Raw genomic sequence first — 17,054 nt, 5'->3', positions numbered from 1 at the left:
CTTTTCTGGCTGATGTCGGTTCAGATCACGAAGACATTGTATACTTCAGTCGCGTTCGCTGGCTCAGCAGAGCAGCCACACTAAAACGATTTTATTCCCTGCTGGACGACTTAAAGATTTTTTTTTGGCAACAAAGACCAAGAAATTACTTTCCTTACTGATGAGGAGTGGTTGGCTGATCTGGCTTTCCTGGTTGATATAACTAAATATCTTTCTGACCTTAACTTAAAACTACAAGGGAAATACCAACTATGCACACAGTTATACGAACACGTTCTAGCTTTCACAAAAAAGCTTTTATTGTTGGAAAAGCATCTGGACCAAAAGCAGTTGATTCATTGGGAGACCTTATCCACAAACAAGTAAGGAAGGGCTAAGTTCGGGTGTCACCGAACATTTTATACTCTCGCATGATAAAGTGATAATCATTATCCGTCATTTACATATTTTTCAAATACCGTATTTGTGTAAAGTTTTATTCCGCTATCATCATTGGTTCCTAATGTATACAGAGAAGGCATCAGATGGAATTCAAAATAGCGTTATATTGGAAGAAGGCGTGGTTGTGAACCGATTTTATACACCCATATTTCGTACATGTCATCAGGGCGTTAAGAAAATATTATATACCGAATTTCGTTGAAATCGGTAGAGTAGTTCCTGAGATATGGTTTTTGGTCCATAAGTGGGCGAGGCCACGCCCACTTTCAATTTTTAAAAAAGGCCTGGATGCAGCTTCCTTCTGCCATTTCTTCCGTAAAATTTAGTGTTTTTCAACATAACCTATGTATGGGAAGGTGGGCGTGGTTATTATCCGATTTCTTCCATTTTTGAACTGTATATGGAAATGCCTGAAGGAAACGACTCTTTAGAGTTTGGTTGACATAGCTATAGTAGTTTCCGAGATATTTACAAAAAACTTAGTAAGGGGCGGGGCCACGCCAACTTTTCCAAAAAAATTACGTCTAGATATGCCCCTCCCTAATGCGATCCTTTGTGCCAAATTTCACTTTAATATCTTTATTTATGGCTTAGTTATGACACTTTATAGGTTTTCGGTTTCCGCCATTTTGTGGGCGTGGCAGTGGGCCGATTTTGCCCATCTTCGAACTTAACCTTCTTATGGAGTCAGGAAATACGTGTACCAAGTTTCATCATGATAACTCAATTTTTACTCAAGTTACAGCTTGCACGGACGGACAGACGGACGGACGGACAGACAGACATCCGGATTTCAACTCTACTCGTCACCCTGATCACTTTGGTATATATAACCCTATATCTGACTCTTTTAGTTTTAGGACTTACAAACAACCGTTATGTGAACAAAACTATAATACTCTCCTTAGCAACTTTGTTGCGAGAGTATAAAAAGCAAGATACCCTGGATTTTGACAAGTACGTGCTGATGTTACAAAGATTAAGGAACGAGTTTGACGACAGATTCGCAGACTTCAAATCACAAACTCCCTGCATGAAAGTATTTCAAAATCCATTTGATGTTGAAATTGAAGGCGCTGCGCAGAGTTTACAGCTGGAGTTAATAGAATTGCAAAGCAGCTCTCATCTAAAAACAGCATATAATAATTGTCTTCCAAACTTAATTGAATTTTACAAAAAATATATTACACCCAGTCAATACCCAAACCTTACTAAGCTGGCTATTCAACATATTTCTTTATTTGGTAGTACATATGTTTGCGAGCAGCTGTTTTCTCGGATGAAATTTAACAAATCAAAAACCAGATCATCTTTATTAGATAGTCATCTTAAAGGCATTTTGCGCATAGCCACTTCTAAAACTCCAGCTCACATAGATGCGCTGTGCAAACAGAAAAAATTTCAGACATCTCATTAATTAGATTTTAAGAATAAGAATATCTTTATATGCTAAGGCCATAGTTACATTAATAATAATATATTAAGATTTATGTGATGTTGCTTATTATAAATAAATAAATATACCAAAACTGAAGGTCATTTTATTTTTTTTTTGGCCCGCTACGGTTATGAAAATGCTAAACCTGGCCCTTCACAAAATTATGTTGGACGGGCCTGCTCTAGAATCTACTCAAACACGTAATTCTTCAAATAAATCTAAACTAATTCGAGAAACTTTTGCTGAATATTTCAGTGACGAAGGGGCAGTATCTTGGTAAACAAAACACACTAATTAACATACATGAATTAATACGTTATGTATATAAATATTATAAAAATGCATTGTAATAAACACTTATTTTTTCCTTGATCAATATTACTTACCGTTGTATTTTTTTGATGTGCTGGATTTGTCGACTTCATTTAAAAATTCATGTTCATGGTAGCGTGGCGCCAAACCCATATAAGTTTAATGTATATATTTCCCAAACTATTCAAGATATATCATTCAAATTTGCCCAGGTCATTTTTTTGGGAAACTTCTTCACTCCTCACTCAACATTTATTTGTTCACTCAACATTTATTTGTTCACTCAACATTTATTTGTTTCGTTTAAAAGTGAAAGTGTGATAGATCAATAACTAAAATCGTCAGAGACATTTAATTTTATATCTCGACCGATTTCAACCGAATGCGGTATACTATTCCCAATGTTACGGTGTGAAAATTAACGAAATCAACAATAGCCTACTTCCCATAACACATAATTTTAAATTACATCTGATTCCTTAACTTTCCAGTATGCAAATCAAGTACGAATGAATATATGTATTTATAATAGTAATAGTGTGCAAAAGGAAGCCATCTTATGGCCAACAATTGTCTAAATCGGACCAAAATTATTCAAGCTCCAATATACCGAATATGTAGACCCAGTTCTTATCGCAAACTTTTTATCCAAATTTGATTTTCATACACACGTCTTCATAATAACAGTATATTCTTGGGATTAAAATGGAAGAAATCAGTTGAATGTAATGATTTTCATTATCCGGTTGACTTTACACGATAGATTAGTCAATCTGTATGTTATCTAACTTATCTAATGATATGTTGTAATGCCTAAAATTTGAATTAATGAAATTCAGATAGCATCTTTTTTGGTAATGATACATTGTAACGCCAAAATTGAATAAAATAGGGTAATACCTCCCAAACTCCCTTTCCTCGTAACATCTGTTTAGTTGGGTCTATTTTTGTATTTTCTGAGAAAATTGGTCATAGTAAAGTATCTATTTCTAATACCCTTATAAAGTATAAATTTCAACAAACGTAAAGCCTACCAACTTAAAAAAAACATCTGGTATATTGAGGTGAGAATTTCAATTTAATTAGGTTTGCTCCCTAATATTTTAAATAAAACAAATAAAGACGGGCTAAGTTCGGGTGCAACATTTCGTACTCTTACAACTTGCAATAATCAAAGTCAGGGAAATACTTTAAGATGTATAACCTATAATATAGAGTAAAGCGGGATGTTTGAAAATCCTGATATTATTTATTATTTATTTTAAACACGAAGATACACTGCTGTGAATAAAACACGCTCTCTTATTTTCATTGGGATAACTCACATATTGGCCATATGTGTATTCTGTACAAAGTCATCCCGAAGTTCGAAAATCTTTATATTAAGTATATGGGGGCTAAGGGAAGTATAGGTCCGATTCAACCCATTTTTGACATATATACATACCGTTATAAGAGAGGGATTATCCATTAATTTCAGTTATATGTATGTATATATTACACATTGATTCGGTACCTATGACAATTTTTATTGGACTTAAACAATTTTCGGTAACACACTAAAGATTTTATTCTCCCGTTATCTTAATTCCTTCTTGATTTGTGTACTGGAAACTTAACGAATCAAGTGGAATTTAAAATAGGCGTGGTTGTTATCCGATTTCGTCCATTTTCACAATGTGACATAAGAATTTATGAAGAATGCCACGTACTAAATTTTGTAGAAATCGGTTGGTCGGGTCCCGCTATATGGAATTTCACCAAAAAGTTCCCGGAGCCACGCCTATCGCCCAATTTTCACACCACTTCTCTCATACCATCTCGGTTGTAGAATTTAATGTCTGACGATAGATAAATCGTGCTTTTAGTAGTTTTATCAGTACCGTTATATGGTGAGTGAGCAGGGTTATCCTCCGATTTCATCCATTTTCACACTGTCGGTAGAAATTATTATAAGATATATCTATATACATACTAGCTGTTACCCTGTGCGTTTCGCTACACCTGAATCGAATAAAACTCTTAAGGGTTTTTACTTTGTGTTTTATTTATTGTTATAAAACTGTTACTTATTTATAAAACATATTGGTATACAACATTTTTGGTTTTTCCACCTGGCGCGTAAATGAATAAGCACCTTGGTGTTCCCACTCTCGAGCAAGCGACGAACAATTGGCCATGAGAAAAGCACGGTTCTTCCAAATTGACGCCACACACTTTAATCGTTTGCCCTTGCGTTTGTTGATGGTCATCGCAAAGGCAAGACGTACTGGGAACTGCAATCGCTTAAATTCAAACGGCATTTCCGTTTTAATCATGGAAATGTGTTGTAAGAGTACAACTTCACCTGCTGCCTTGCCATTTAGTATTGTTGCTTCAATCAAATTTGGCCACAATTTTTTGACTGAAAGTCTTGTGCCATTACACAAGGTCGGTGGCTTCAGATTTCGTAGAAGTATAATGGGGGAACCGACTTTCAGGACCAAACGATGCGGTGGCAGACCGGGGGGATCCAAATAATTCAAGAATTCAGTTAGATAATTGACTACTTCATCTTGATTTAAAACGCTATCAATCGATGTACATATATGTTGTAGCTTCTCCTGGCAGTTTTTCTTGACTGGCAAAATTGATTTCGTTGACGTGTACATTTTTCGGTGCCAATATTTCGCGTTCACTTAAATAATCGTGGCGTTGATAGTGTTGAACAATATTCGGAAATACACTTTCAATCAATTCTTCTTTCGATTGTAAAAGTGTACAAAAGTTGTTCGGCAATGTGATCAAACCGGTATCATCGATTGGTATTTTGCCTTCGCCAATGTCCAACAACTGCTTCATTTTGCAGTTGGACTCGCATGTTGATGGTAAGAGTCAGCATTTGAACATGTCTCCACAAAACTGACGATTTTAAACATACGTTTATTTCGTCGGCAGGAGTTGATCGAGGAATGACTGACAAAGTTTGCCGAAAATCGCCGGATAATAAGACTAATGCTCCGCCAAAAAGTTGTTGCTTTTGGCGTAAATCTTGCATTGTTCTATTGAATGCTTCTAATGACTTTTTGTTAGCCATTGGGCACTCATCCCATAGAACTATTTCAGCTCCTCGCAAAACTTTTGCCATTGTTGAATTCCTCGATATGTTGCACGTTGGTGTTTCAACGACTTGGATGTTCAACGATAATTTCAACGCAGAATGTGCTGTTCGGCCGCCATCAAGTAGAGTAGCAGGGATGCCTGACGAAGCAATTGCCAGCGCAATTTTCTGCTGTGACCATATAGTAGCAAGAATCAAAGAGATCAGAAACGTTTTCCCTGTACCACCGGGCACATCATGAAAGTAGAATCCACCGGCGTTATTGTCAACCGCTCGTATAATCTTATCATAAGCATTTTTCTGCTGAATATTAATGTTAGCTTGTATGAAAGCACGCAATTCATTGCAATCGTATTGTTGTTCACGTTGAAGCTCATGGTCAATGATTGGGCGCAGTAATGCCAAGTTGCGCTAATGCCTTATTCACAATTGTAAGGCACAGATCTTCAACTAATATCAAATCAGAATTATACATTTGTAATGTATATAGCAAGTCTGCGTCCGATGTTCGATTACGCGCCAAAATTAATAAGTCCTCTGTCATGCAGTCTTTGTACTTATTCCACAGTTATTGCGGATTTGACGGAAGGCATGTAGATATTATTATGGTTCACGATCGTTCACGTCGCACACAACTGACCGTCAACAGTTTTCAAATCATCAAATGATCTTGGTCCGCGCACGTTGACTAATAGCAGACGCAAATAAAAACATTCGGCGTTGTTCGGATGGATGGTGTAAATGCGTCTTATGGCATTGGTTTTACGGACATTTGGATAACCGTCAACACGCTCCCCTTGCTTTCGTCGTTGAAATGTTTTCGATGATGGATTTCAAGTGAAATATTGTGGTATTTCGGAATATAGCAATGTTCTTCCAAATTCATCGTTTTCACACAACTCGAAAAAGGTAGTTGTGTTGTCCCCGGTGGTCGTGCTAGAGTATGCATATTTGAAGTACATAAATAAAATGGAAAATTAACCTAAAACTACATCTTTAAACTATGTATTTTACCCACACACGCATATGCAATAAGACCCACCAACAGGTGTATTTGCGAACCGCATGGAAGCACTTACGAAACAATAACAATACTCACTTGCTTTGTGTGTGTTGCACGTGTCAGAGAAAAACACAAAATCGGTTCGAATAAATGTAGCAAATCGATGGAATTAAATCTGGAAAAACACACAATGTTGAAACACTTTTTTTACACACACCGCGCATTTTCAAGCGACAATCGAACCGCAAAGATGGCATCACATATGAAACAACAACAATACTTCACTTGTTTGTGTTGTAATGCAGAATGTTAATCACGTTGAAATCTGAGAAAAATACACACAATGTTGAAACATTTTTTTTGATACACTCAGTGTATTCGGAACACTTACGTTTTGTATGTCTTGTTAACTTGACAGTCATCCATAGAAAGAACGAATGACAGGCAAAAACGATCAACATGCGATGTCAATGTTTTTTATTAATTGTAAACATCCGCCAGTTGTTTCTGTTTATTAGTAAAAGGCATTTGACAGGACTGCCAATCTTGTGGCAAACCATTATTTCATGAGAATTTGTATAGGCGGGATGTATAATTTTTTTTTTTTTTTTGCAAAACGTGCAATGATACACACATTAAATTTCTTATGTGCACCCTCCCAACAGACCCCATCACCCCTGAAAATTTCATTGAAATCGGGCAAGCCGTCTAGGAGGAGTATGCGAACAGCAAGTTTTGTCACTTAATTTTATATATATAGATATATCTTTCTCGCTTATTTTTAGGTGATATGTACAACCGCTAGGTGAACAAACTTATAATACTCTGTAGTAACTGGTTGCAAGAGTATAAAAATACAGTATACAGTTATGTATTTATGACATAAGAAGGTAAAATTACCCTAAATTTTGTGAAATGAAACGTTTTTGTACAATTTAAAAATATAGTAACTCGAAAACTTTGGTATTTGAATTTTTCGCATAAATTTTTAGGGCATGTGAAAAAGATATACATACATTTAAAAGTTGTAGATCTTCTCATTACCTATAACTTTTCCTATAGAACTCCTAGCTTTGCCGAAAATAGAGCTAATTCGTCCGAATTTAATTTTTCTCTTTTCAGTTTTGTTAGTTTCTCTTCTGTCTTAATTTTTTTTTTTTTGAGAATATCTAAATTATGAAATTCTGCCACTATACTGCAAAAGACACACTTTTCTTAACCCCATTGCCGACTAAATTTTCTAAATTTTACAAAAGGTGCAGATGTTGCCTTTGAAATTTTTGTGTTTTACCAGATTCTTGACAACATTATCTGAAATTCAAGATGTGAGCTTTCAAACGGACGTGTTTTGATGCGCTCCGTGAAAACTTTTTACAAAGCCAAATTAAACAAATACTTAAAAAGTGCATTAAGTGCAAGCGTTATGCATAACGAAGAAAGTGATAAACAAAACATAAAAAATCAAAAAAAAATTAAACTGTTTATAAACATAAACATAATAAAATAACAAATAATAAGTGCGAAATAAACAGCCAATGGCAAGAAGGATGAGTCATCGCAGCGACCAACAGAGCAGCACTATAAGTAGAACTTACAGACAACAAAAGCAGCACAGAACGGCAATCAATAACGGCCAACAACAAACGTGCCCACACCAACAATTAAGCAGGTACCAGCAAGGGTTCAGGCAGCTAAGCAAAAAATCAGGATGATAATGTACCAAAAAAAAAGTCCCGACTTTACAAACTGGCATTGACCGCTACGTTAATATGAAAAGGAAAATCCTTCAAAGTCAGCGGCCAATCCTAAACAATTTCAGGCGGCACACCAATTAAGAATAAACCTGAAATTTTAAATGACAACAGATTTGCCTTACTAAGCAATGGTTCAGACGACGATGCGAAGGGTACCACCACAATCGCGAATGCCAAACCACCTCCAATATATTTGTGCGAGCGTAGTTGTAACGCTTGTAATGGGGTTTCGTCCATAGCTGAAGTATGCTTAGCCGCTCCAGGGTCAGCCTTGGGACCCACGAACCCTTAGCAAAAAAAATATTTACTTTTTGTGGTAGATGTATCCACACCCCTTATGTGGACAGCCAGACCAGCTTATATTTATATGGCGAGTCAGGTGGAATCGATTGGATTTGGTGTGCCAGGCGTTGGTCCTTGTCGAAGTCGGCACGGTAATTACGGTAAGGTGGTGGTCCTTCTATTTTCTGGTGAGGAGTAGTCACTCCCAGACACGGTGTTGACTGTACGGTACAGTGCAGTATTCTCTCGATTCCCTGCGAAGGAGAAATTATAAAAATATGAATCTGTCAACCGAACGCGTTGACCTACGGTTAACAACTGTTCGAGAACTATCCCTTTTCTCTAGTCTCTACTTACATGCGAGTCGCCTGTTAATCGCGTTAGTTTGGTAACGGTGCACTATGGTGTGTAAGCAGTGGTACTGACGCTGTTCGAGGCAGCGCAGCTATGATATCGTTGTATCGCAAACCAACTGAGACTACGGCCGAGCCATTGCGCGCTCTGATATCACACCGAGTTGGTGTGATATCGTTTCGACGCAACGCCTGCGAAAACTATCGATTAAGTTATAAGGCAGAGTTATTGCGAGCACTGGTATTACACCGATTTGTGGTAATAATACCTTTTCAACGCAACGCTTGCCAAAACTAACTACTTCGATTGTTTCCCCCCCTGGAGTAGAGCCATTACATGCACTGATAACACCACGATTGGTGTGTTACCTTTTCAATGCAATGTCTGCGAAGACTAACAAAATACCTAATTCCGCTGTATATAAGGCAGAGCCATTGCGAGCACTGGTATCACACCGAGGTGTAATACCTTTTCAACGCAGTGCCTGCGAGGCCTAACAAAGTACCCAATTCTACTGTATATAAGGAAGAGTCATTGCGAGCACTGGTATCACACCGAGGTGTAATACCTTTCCAACGCAGTGCCTGCGAGGCCTAACAAAGTACCCAATTCTACTGTATATAAGGCAGAGTCATTGCGAGCACTGGTATCACACCGAGGCGTGCTACCCTTTCAACGCAATGTCTACCACAACTAGCTACTTCACTTACCACTTACCTATTGCTGCTGGCTGCTGTGCGACCGTCCTCGCTGGCGACCTAGAAGAAATGATCGCATTCGGTGTGAAGTGCTTGCTTATATAGCAGCATAGCGCAGCTTTCGTCACCGTAGTGAGGTAAGTTGCGTAGCTTTGGTCAATGCGGTGAAGTGAAGTTTAGTACGTGTAGGATAATTCTAGTATGGTGGAACGCTCAATGTTGAGGTATGGAGAGGGTAAATGATGTACAGTGTTGAAGTAAATTATTGTAAGCTCTTGTTGCTAAATTAAGTGAAATTGTAGGTACTATATAATATATAGTGCCTTTAAAAAATACACTAGAGATGAAACTAAAATTCAGTCCTACACTGAAAAAATTTTTATGGTAATGATTAAATTTTTGTCGTTCTAAGGGCCTAATTGTTGTAATTAAGTGTATAGAGTCGGGTTTGGTATTAAAACAGTTATAAATATATTTAATAGAAAAGTACCACCAAGTACCACAACTTAAAAAAATTAAACACATCCTATATATCGGGTGATTTTTTAAGAGCTTGATAACTTTTTTAAAAAAAAAAACGCATAAAATTTGCAAAATCTCATCGGTTCTTTATTTGAAACTAAGCTGAGATATTTACTGCTTCGTAGAGTAACTGTTGAGGAACCACATGAAAGAAACACTTCGGTACAATAAACCAACTGCCAAGAATATGGGCATACCAAATCATATTGCACACAACGCAGTCTTTATGTGGTATGTGGGGATTTAGACCCACTTCCAAATGCACCCTTAGGAAAGACGATTTAAATAAAAAATGCAGCAATTGTGGAGGAAACCACACTGCTAACTACAGGAATTATCCTATATATAAAGTTTTGAAATCGAAGTTTTCACAGTTCATTCAAGCACGTCGTAACCAAATGTAAATAGATGTAATGTTCTTGATCGAAATATGGGCCCAGTGATAGAAAAAAATACCATAATAGATTTTGCTGTAGTAAAAAATATAGATCGATCGCCTATGACAGCTGATACATATACAGACTTATAATCTGATCACTCTCCTGTTATACGAACAGCCCATGATATTTGAGCCAAAAGTTTCTCAAACAACAAAGTCACCAGAACATGAAAATATTACTCAAAAAATGCTTACTGAGTTACCAAATAGGAGGATGGAGTCATGTGTAGAAGTTCACGCAAGTGAGGAAAGTTCTCTGATCGCCATTCACTTGGGAGTGGCCAGGAACGATTCCTTTACGTATGACTCAAGTATCCTCTAGGTAGCCTAAGAACATCCGTTCGAAAGCGAGCTAAAGTCGGAATGCGAAACATCCCCTACATAGGGTTATGCGCTGGGTTTGGGACCCGCCACGTAAAAAAACATCCCAATGAAAAGACGCAACAAGACTCGGATGAGAAACCCCCCCTTTTATTACGACCATGGCAAACGAAATAAGGACTACGATATTAGGGAATGTCCGGTCCCTTAATTGGAAAGGTGCCGCTGCCCAGCTGGTTGATGTCCTCGTAAAAATAAAGGCTGACATCACTGCCGTCCAAGAAATGCGATGGACGGGACAAGGACAAAGACGAGTAGGTCCTGGTGGCATTTACTACAGTGGCCATATAAAGGAGCGCAAGTTTGGTGTGGGAATTGTGGTGGGAGAGAGACTCCGTCGCCGAGTACTATCATTCACTCCGGTGAATGAACGTCTAGCCACAATCCGCATTAAAGCGTAGATCTTCAACATATCGCTGATTTGCGTCCACGCCCCGACGGAAGAGAAGAACGATATGACCAAAGATGCCTTCTATGAGCGCTTGGAACGCACTTATGAAAGATGCCCCCGCCACGATGACAAAATCGTGCTTGGCGACTTTAATGCCAGGGTGAGCAAAGAAGGTGTCTTTGGCACTACGGTCGGTAAATTCAGCCTCCACGACGAAACATCCCCAAATGGGTTGAGGCTGATTGACTTCGCCGGGGCCGGAAATATGGTTATCTGTAGTACTAGATTCCAGCATAAGAAGATTCATCAAGCTACCTGGCTGTCTCCGGATCGAAAAACTACCAACCAGATCGGTCAACAACTCGGTATAAGGGAACTGTGGGACGGCATTTCAAATTCCTTACGTACAGCTGCAACCGAAACCATTGGTTTTCGGAAAGAGCAAAAAAAGAAGGAGAGGAAACAGGCTGCCTACCTCGCAACGTTACGATCGACCACTACACGTGCGGGATGGGATAGATACCGAGAATTGAAGAGGGAAGCGAGAAGCATTTGCAGGCAGAAAAAGAAAGAGACCGAAATGCGTGAGTACGAAGAGCTTGATAAGCTGGCCGACAGGGGTAATACTCGAAAATTCTACGAAAAGATGCGGCAGCTAACATAAGGTTTCAAGACAGGAGCATACTCTTGTAGAACCCTCAAAGGTGATCTAGTGACCGATGCCCAGAGCATACTTAAATTATGGAGGCAACACTTCTCCAGCCTGCTGAATGGCAGTGAACGCACAACGCTAGGAGAAGGCGAACCCGATTCCCCAATCGACGACAATGGAGCAGACGTTCCATTGCCCGACCATGAAGAAGTTCGAATAGCAATTACCCGTCTGAAGAACAGCAAAGCGGCGGGGGCCGATGGATTACCGGCCGAGCTATTCAAACACGGCGGCGAAGAACTGATAAGGAGCATGAACCAGCTTCTTTGTAAAATATGGTCGGACGAAAGCATGCCCAACGATTGGAATTTAAGTGCGCTATGCCCAATCCATAAAAAAGGAGACCCCACAATCTGCGCCAACTACCGTGGGATTAGCCTCCTCAACATCGCATATAAGGTTCTATCGAGCGTATTGTGAGAAAGATTAAAGCCCACCGTCAACAAACTGATAGGACCTTATCAGTGTGGTTTTCGACATGGAAAATCGACAACCGACCAGATATTCACCATGCGCCAAATCTTGGAAAAGACCCGTGAAAGAAGAATCGACACACCACCTCTTCGTCGATTTCAAAGCTGCTTTCGACAGCACGAAAGGAGCTGCCTTTATGCCGCGATGCCTAAATTTGGTATCCCCACAAAAGTAATACCGCTGTGTAAGCTGACGTTGAGGAACACGGAATGTTCCGTCAGAATCCGGAAGGACCTCTCCGAGCCGTTCGGCACCAAACGAGGTTTCAGACAAGATGATTCCCTATCGTGCGATTTCTTCAACCTGCTTCTGGAGAAAATAGTTCGATCTGCAGAACTAAATAGAGAAGGTACCATCTTCTATAAGAGTGTACAGCTGCTGGCGTATGCCGATGATATTGATATCATCGGCCTCAACACCCCCGCCGTTAGTTCTGCTTTCTCCAGACTGGACAAGGAAGCGAAACAAATGGGTCTGGCAGTGAACGAGGGCAAGACGAAATATCTCCTGTCATCAAACAAACAGTCGTCGCACTCGCGACTTGGCACACACGTCACTGTTGACAGTCATAACTTTGAAGTCGTAGATAATTTCGTCTAACTTGGAACCAGCGTAAACACCACCAACAATGTCAGCCTAGAAATCCAACGCAAGATAACTCTTGCCAACAGGTACTACTTCGGACTGAGTAGGCAATTGAGAAACAAAGTCCTCTCTCGACAAACAAAAACCAAACTCTATAAGTCACTAATAATTCCCGTCCTGCTATGTAGTGCAGAGGCTTGGACGATGTCAACAACTGATGAGTCGACGTTGCGAGATAGAACGATGAGCTGTACGAGATATACGACGACATTGACATAGTTCAGCGAATTAAAAGACAGCGTCTACGCTGGCTAGGTCATGTTGTCCGAATGGACGAAAACACTCCAGCTCTGAAAGTATTTGACGCAGTACCCGCCGGGGAAGCAGAGGAAGAGGAAGACCTCCACTCCGTTGGAGGTACCTGGTGGAGAAGGACCTGGCTACGCTTGGAATATCCAATTGGCGCCACGTAGCGAAAAGAAGAAACGACTGGCACGCTGTTGTTAACTTGGCTATAATCGCGTAAACGGTGTCTACGCCAATTAAGAAGAAGAAAAGTTACCAAATATTGCTATTACATTGCTCTTCTAGCTCTTAAATGCAGTTCTTGGTTTCGGATACTATCCAATTTCGTGGAAAACTTACCAAGATCATCATGATAGATAAACCTGGGAAAGCTTTATCACAGCTGACTTCCTACATACCAATAAGTCTCTTAACCTTTATTTCTAAAATATTTGAGAAAGTGTTACTATCAAAGATGTCTCTTTTCCTCCACGAAAATGATATAATACCAATTCGGTTTTCGTGCTAAACATGGCTCTGTAGAGCCAGTAAATAGAATTACCAACGAAATCAGGAAAGAATTCGAGCACAGAGAGTACTGTTCAGGTATTTTTCTGGATGTAGCCTTTTATGGAAAATCAAAAGTGTTTTACCTAACGAATTGCATAAAACTTTGGAGTCATATTTAAAAAACAGGAAATTTACAGTCAAAATAGCAGACTTCATATCAGAAGAACGAGTAATAAGGGCTGGTGTACCTTAGGGTATCGTGCTAAGCCCAACTCTGTACATAATACATACAGCAGACATTCCAACAGCTATTAACGTACTTACATCCACTTTCGCGCATGACACAGCTTTAGTAAGCCGTAACAAATGCCTCATCAGAGGAATAGCAAATAGCAAAAATGCAAGCATGTTACATTCTCGCTAAGACCAGAAAGGTGTTCGACAGTTAAAATAAACAATTTTCTAGTACCCCAAGTTACTTATGTAACTTATCTTAGGATTCACTTGTATCGAAGGAATAGATGGCGAATACATACTTATAGCGAGTAAAATAACTTACATGAAGTTAAGAGCAGAAAATTTAAATTGGCTTTTAAACAAAAATTCTAAACTTAGCCTAAACAGCAAAGCAATCACACGCTTAGAACAATCACGGGTTCACTATGGTACATGCGTAAAGAAAACATTCAAAAAGATCTTGATATTCTTATGGTAAAGAAGGAGATAGAGGACAGCAGAATGAGATACATATATTCCTAACCTTCGCTTTGGTAAATTCCTGCAATCGTATACGTTATAAACAAAGTCATCTACCAGCTTTCTAGAGAGTTACGTTCTACCAAAAGAGCTCAACCATATTCTTGAGCTTCTTTAGTTATACTCTCGCAACAATGTTGCTAAGGAGAGTATTATAGTTTTGTTCACATAACGGTTGTTTGTAAGTCCTAAAACTAAAAGAGTCAGATATAGGGTTATATATACCAAAGTGATCAGGGTGACGAGTAGAGTCGAAATCCGGATGTCTGTCTGTCCGTCCGTCTGTCCGTCCGTCCGTGCAAGCTGTAACTTGAGTAAAAATTGAGATATCATGATGAAACTTGGTACACGTATTCCTTGGTTCCATAAGAAGGTTAAGTTCGAAGATGAGCAAAATCGGCCCACTGCCACGCCCACAAAATGGCGGAAACCGAAAACCTATAAAGTGTCATAACTAAGCCATAAATAAAGATAATAAAGTGAAATTTGGCACAAGGGATCGCATTAGGGAGGGGCATATTTGGACGCAATTTTTTTGGAAAAGTGGGCGTGGTCCCGCCCCCTACTAAATTTTTTGTACATATCTCGGAAACTACTATAGCTATGTCAACCAAACTCTACAGAGTCGTTTTCTTCAGGCATTTCCATATACAGTTCAAAAATGGAAGAAATCGGATAATAACCACGCCCACCTCCCATACAAAGGTTATGTTGAAAATCACTAAAAGTGCGTTAACCGACTAACAAAAACGTCAGAAACACTAAATTTTACGGAAGAAATTGCAGAAGGAAGCTGCACCCAGGCTGTTTTAAAAATTGAAAATGGGCGTGGCCTCGCCCACTTATGGACCAAAACCCATATCTCAGGAACTACTCAACCGATTTTAATGAAATTCGGTATATAATATTTTCTTAACACCCTAATGACATGTACGAAATATGAGTGAAATAGGTTCACAACCACGCCTTCTTCCAATATAACGCTATTTTGAATTCCATCTGATGCCTTTTCTTTATAATACGAGTATATACATTAGGAACCAATGATGATAGCGGAATAAAACTTTACAAAAATACGGTATTTGAAAAATATGTAAATGACGTATAATGAAATGCCGATTATCATTTTATCATGCGAGAGTATAAAATGTTCGGTGACACCCGAACTTAGCCCTTCCTTACTTGTTTTAAATAGATTTAAGATTTGAATACTTATCGTTAGGCTTTTCCAAGCAGATCAAATAAATAAAAAAATATTGAAAAACAAAAAAACAAGTAAGGAAGGGCTAAGTTCGGGTGTCACCGAACATTTTATACTCTCGCATGATAAAGTGATAATCGAGATTTCATTATACGTCATTTACATATTTTTCAAATACCGTATTTGTGTAAAGTTTTATTCCTCTATCATCATTGGTTCCTAATGTACAGAGAAGGCATCAGATGGAATTCAAAATAGCGTTATATTGGAAGAAGGCGTGGTTGGGAACCGATTTCACCCATATTTTGTACATGTCATCAAGGTGTTAAGAAAATATTATATACCGAATTTCATTGAAATCGGTTGAGTAGTTCCTGAGATATGGTTTTTGGTCCATAAGTGGGCGAGGCCACTCCCATTTTCAATTTTTAAAAAACGCCTGGGTGCAGCTTCCTTCTGCAATTTCTTCCGTAAAATTTAGTGTTTCTGACATTTTTTGTTAGTCCGTTAACGCACTTTTAGTGATTTTCAACATAACCTTTGTATGGGAGGTGGGCGCGGTTATTATCCGATTTCTTCCATTTTTGAACTGTATATGGAAATGCCTGAAGAAAACGACTCTGTAGAGTTTTGTTGACATAGCTATAGTAGTTTCCGACATACGTACAAAAAACTTAGTAGGGGTCGGGGCCACGCCCATTTTTCCAAAAAAATTACGTCTAGATATGCCCCTCCCTAATGCGATCCTTTGTGCCAAATTTTACTTTAATATCTTTATTTATGGCTTAGTTATGACACTTTATAGGTTTTCGGTTTTCGCCAGTTTGTGGGCGTGGCAGTGGGCCGATTTTGCCCATCTTCGAACTTAACCTTCTTATGGAGCCAAGAAATACGTGTACCAAGTTTCATCAAGATATCTCAATTTTTACTCAAGTTACAGCTTGCACGGACGGACGGAAGGACGGACGGACAGACGGACGGACAGACAGACATCCGGATTTCAACTCTACTCGTCACCCTGATCACTTTGGTATATATAACCCCATATCTGACTCTTTTAGTTTTAGGACTTACAAACAACCGTTATGTGAACAAAACTATAATACTCTCCTTAGCAACTTTGTTGCGAGAGTGTAAAAATTGTTAAATGTGCATCCTGATAAGTATTTTCTGAAGGAGGATGAGAAAAACACCTTTCGCATCATGCATGCGTCAGAATAAAGGTATGTGCCACTTTCTACCTCTCCTCTCTAAGAAAGCATCGCCCAGGGACCGCTTTCGCATTTCTTCGCTGTGGCGTTCCATTTTCCTCGGCTAATACCTTCACGTTCTTCCAGTTGTTTTGAAGAATGAGAAGAATTTGATCAAACTATGCAGCCTATTTCGCTCTGGGTGCCCGGTTAGCATATGTGTAGT

The sequence above is a fragment of the Bactrocera tryoni genome, unplaced genomic scaffold, assembly GCF_016617805.1.
Source record: "Bactrocera tryoni isolate S06 unplaced genomic scaffold, CSIRO_BtryS06_freeze2 scaffold_7, whole genome shotgun sequence".
NCBI lineage: Eukaryota > Metazoa > Arthropoda > Insecta > Diptera > Tephritidae > Bactrocera > Bactrocera tryoni.
This window is presented reverse-complemented; position numbering follows the sequence as displayed.